The sequence below is a fragment of the Plecotus auritus genome, assembly GCF_963455305.1.
Source record: "Plecotus auritus genome assembly, chromosome: 6".
In the NCBI taxonomy this organism is placed as follows: domain Eukaryota; kingdom Metazoa; phylum Chordata; class Mammalia; order Chiroptera; family Vespertilionidae; genus Plecotus; species Plecotus auritus.
The window spans coordinates 66,953,607-66,958,541 of record NC_137773.1 but is presented as its reverse complement, the minus strand read 5'-3'; the positions used below and the strand labels follow the sequence as shown (position 1 = coordinate 66,958,541).

Genomic DNA, 4,935 nt, shown 5'->3' with positions numbered 1-4,935 from the left:
TAGTTACTACCAGGAATGCTGATTCTCAAGTTCAGATACTATTGCTGCCCCCTTCAGACATGTAGGAATTTAATGGATATTCACATGGCTTCTAGTAGGTAAGAAAGCCAGGGGGTTAGGGTATGAATGGTGAGTGGCCTTCATAGGGCCTGTATTTCTAACCCACCACAGCACCATTTACCCTCCTGTTGATGTGGTTCCTGTGTGGTCCGCCTTTTATACATCCTGGAATTTCCAAGTAGGAGATAAAAAGCAGGGATCAGGGACAAATTCCAGTGTCTAACTCTGTTGCTCTCCTCTTTCAGTGGCCTCCCTGTCACCTTCCTGTGGTATACATGTATATGGTAACTTACCTGGTAGCCCTCCTTTTGATCCATGGTTGCACTTCAAAATCAGGCAAGAATTTTAATCTCTCCATTAAGAGTCTATTTCAAAAATTTGCAACTAAATAATTAGTCATGGACCCCACATTCTGTAGAAGGACCAGATCTAGGGTTGTGGTTTCTGGCAACACAACCAGAAACTATAGTGATTTATTTTTTTTCTCACCCACAGCATTTTGCTTTTCTATAGAAATGCTAGTTTTTTATAAGTTTCTTAGAATTTATCTCATAGAATTTAAGGTTAACCTATTTTGTTATTTTCTACCCTATTTTGTTATTTTCTTCAGCTACTTTTTGCCTTTCTGAAAGACTGTTCAGGCACCAAGAATGTAGTAGGTCTCCTGATAAGATGAATTGAATGAGAGAATAAACTATATACATTCCTCTAACAGGCAATTGAAGTCTAGTTATTTCATCATAAGATTCTCCTTTGTTCAAAGTGTTCTTAATGATGTTACTTCAAGTACATTGTCTAGCAATTATATTTGGATTTACTGCTGCCTCAGACTTTCTATAGTAGAGTAGCAGACAGCACATGTTTCCTTTTTATCCATCATTACTTTCATCATATTAATGTGATAGGTTTGATTTTTTTTAAGTTCCTATGAATTATTATAAGTTATTTTGAAACCACATTACATTTAATTGGAAAATACAATCTTTCTGTTCACTCTGGTTTTTAGGTTAGTCATTAACATCACAATCTTAATATTTGTACTTGATACATTGTGTTAGTTTTTCTGTAATGGCCCAAATATAGTGATTGTAGTTGTCGATACTGTTGATGGTGGGAATTGATTTATTCCATACTAAATATTAAATTATAGAAGAAATCTGAATGCAGTTTTTAATGTAGTCGATGCAAGTGAAGAGAAAAAAAAGGCATTCCATGTTGTAGAATTTGAGCAACTCTTTTGAAAGTGGCATGCAAAACATACCTAAAGTTGATAGGGAAAGTCAGAAAACAAAATTTATAATGTCTTAAGTGTTTGAAGTAATAGGATATGCAGAAGCTATCCTATAAAAAGATAAGATATTCATTTACAAAATGAAATGATTGTTTTAAAGGAATGTTGGAGATTAAAAGCTTTGAAGAAATTTATTTGAAGTTTATTTTTTCTTATTATGGGAAATGCATACAAGGGGGAAAAAAGACTAGTGGGCTTGTGAATAAACTTAGGACCAATTTTAGAAGGGCTTAAGGGGAGCAGAAACTGTAGAGTCCAAGGCTGAGAGTAAACATTTAGCTTTAATAGATAGAAAAAGATATCTAAAGGGCATGGCAATCTCTAGTGAAAGTTCAAGGAAATAATCATCAGTATAGCTCCAGAAATTACCACAAAGTTCTCACAGTCTGAGTTGTTCCATGTGGAAGTACAATTTTCTTAATTCCATTGTTATAAAATCATTAGAACCTGAGAAGAGTCATATTTGCTGGCACTGATAGTTTGCATGTGATTCCAGTTGGCTTCTGAAGGGAACGCATGTTATGTGACCTGGATAAAGTTGGACTCAGAAGCAAGCACCTAACCTCTCTGGACTTGGCCAATATATGTCCATTTATTATTTGTTTTTACTTGGAATTCTTTGCTGTAATAAGCATTGACTGTAAGTTTAACTGGAATTATAGCCAACTAGTCCTTCAGAGATTCACTCAACTTGAGATATTTGTGGGATGTCTGAAATAGACTTGAACATATCAAAAAGAATGTGATGCTAGAGTTCCACAAATGTAATTTAGTTGAATTCTCTCTGAAAAGTTGATCTTGAAATAAAACAAAAAGAATGTTTAGGCTTATCTTTGTGGAAGTCTTCAAATCATATAAATCCTTCAACCATGAAGGCCAGATAAAAGGTACTACTTAGACAAGAAAATACAAACTTTACTGTAATGTGAAGCATAAGCAAGGAGAGGAATGACACATGTTGATTTATTCAAAATTAAAGTTTGAAAATCTGTATGCATGATAATTCCAAAATACCAAATATAGTGAAATTGAGTGGTGACATGGATAATTAAAAACAGCTACTAATGAAAAAGAAAAATAAATATAGAACCACTTTCAATACCAAAATATGTATCAGTAGGAGTTCAACCGGAAAAGAAGAACCAGCAGGTGATATAGTTTGAGATTCATTGCAATAACATGGCTTATGTGTGTGATGATGGAGCTATCCAAAGTCTATAGGGCAGGCCATCAGGATGGGCAGGCCGGAACTCGTGGAACTCATTTGTGATACTTAATACTGAGTTATTCGATATGTACTGAATGTCTGCTTACATTTCCGGCATAGTACCTAATTTGGTAATATACAGATTAATGAAATGCACTTTCAGATTTTACATTGTTCAGTTCTAGTAAAGGAAACTCCACTTTCCACATATAAATAACTATGTATATTATGGAAGCAAAGATTTAGATATATTTTGTGAGCATTGGAAGAATCAGAGAGAGTTCTTTTTTAAAAAATGAAGCTAAACTATAAAGAATGACTAAAATGGACTAGGTTAAAAAGGGAATTCCTGTGAAGACATGACACAAAGAAAACAAGACTCGCTCTCTCATAAACCCTTTTTACGAAGATGGCGCCGATAGCTAAGAAGGAAGCCCCTGCCCCTCCCAAAGCCGAAGCCAAAGCAAAGGCTTTGAAGGCAAAGAAAGCAGTGTTGAAAGGCATCCACAGCCACAAAAAAAAAGAAGATCTGCACGTCACCCACCTTCCGACGGCTAGAGACACTAAGGCTCCGGAGGCAGCCTAAATATCCTCGGAAGAGCGCACCCAGGAGAAACAAGCTTGACCACTATGCCATCATCAAGTTCCCCCCCACTCCGACTACTGAGTCAGCCATGAAGAAGATAGAAGACAATAATACACTGGTGTTCATTGTGGACGTCAAGGCCAACAAGCACCAGATCAAACAGGCTGTGAAGAAGCTCTGTGACACTGATGTGGCCAAGGTCAACACCCTGATCAGGCCTGATGGCGAGAAGAAGGCATATGTTCGACTGGCTCCTGACTATGATGCTTTGGATGTGGCCAACAACATTGGAATCATCTAAACTGAGTCCAGCTGCCTAATTCTAAATATAAAATTTTTACACTGTAAAAAAAAGAAAAGAAAACAAGACTCAAAACTGCTAAAAAATATAAGCGGCTTGGTACTAGTATAACATGCAATACTATCCACCAAATGGCAAGCAATGAGGCTGAGTTTGAGAGTTATGCCAATATAAAAAAAACAGCTACAGTGTACATAGGAGATGTGGAATTGTGCATCTGAAACCTGTGTAATTTAGTTAACCAGTGTCAACTCAATAAATTCAATAAAAAGGAAAAGAAAAAAGGCAGAGCATGTCAGCAGAAAATTTTAGTTTCCCTGAGTCACAAATAGCCTTTCCAGATACCCAGGCTGAGTGGTAGAGGGGGAGAATGATGAGGTTATTACAGATTTCTAAGGACTGGAGAAGGCCACCATGCATTCTACCTCTGCACCTGTGGTTCAGTTCTGTTGGGAGGCAGGGAGGCCTTCTGACCCATGTCAGATGGTGTAGGCCCAACCCAAAAGCAGGCAGGGCAGTTCTGCAGGCCCTAAGTTCAGAGCTTTGGAACCCCAAAGAATGTGGGTGGGGCCCAAAAGCTGAGAAGGATGCCCTGGGGCTGGATGTGCTCCTGTAGTCTCTTCTCTCCCCCGACTCAGGCTGGGAGGGAGATGGTGCCAAGCCTCTCACCCTCCATCTCAGCTACTTGGGTCTGAAAGTCCCTGCCTTGAAGACTGTTAGTTCCATGTAATCTCAGCCAGGAATGGTGTAAGGACTGGAGACGAAGATTACAGAGAGGGCTCCATACACATATACATAACATACATAGGGACTTACATAAAAGCCTACCTAGTAGAAGACAATGTTTTAGGGTAGGGGAACAAAAAGAGAATTTGCGCGCGCGCGCGTGTGTGTGTGTGTGTGTGTGTGTGTGTGTGTGTGTGTGTTTAATCTCTAGGTCTCAGGTGCACAGAACTGCGTTATTCTTTATCTAATTTATGGCATTAATTTTTTTTTCCATTGGTCAATGTGTGGTTCACTTGAGTATGTATATATTTGTTTGTTTTTAAGAATACTAGTATATCTATATACTTCTCACCCAACATGAAAAATAAAATGACAATAATTCATGTTCTCCTATGTGATCCTACCTACTCAATTCTCCTACCTTCCACAAACCAATATAGCCATTCTCTTAATCTTATATTTATCATTATTTTTTTAAAAAATTAGTTCGCTCACATTTCAAGACATTTCTATTAAGTATATGGTCTCAGATATTTTGACTATGAAAATAGTATCATGCTTCATGTAATCTTTTGGGAATTTTAAACCAAATGCTATACTAATAAGATTAATCTATGTCATCATGACTAGCTGTATAATATTTCATTGTTTGAATATCCCATACTTGATTTGACTATTCTCCTGTTGATGGGCACATATTTTCTATTATGGACAGTATTGCTATTAACATACTGAATATTATTCCAGAATACATTTGTACTGGT

At 37.2% G+C, this 4,935-nt stretch overlaps 1 pseudogene across 1 annotated transcript; it reads left to right on the top strand.

The window, feature by feature from the left end:
- The first annotated feature begins 2,958 nt into the window (after window positions 1–2,958).
- Window positions 2,959–3,445, top strand: LOC308250070 (large ribosomal subunit protein uL23-like; annotated as a pseudogene). The gene has a single exon. The product of its transcript is annotated as a large ribosomal subunit protein uL23-like (transcript).
- Window positions 3,446–4,935: the final 1,490 nt, after the last annotated feature.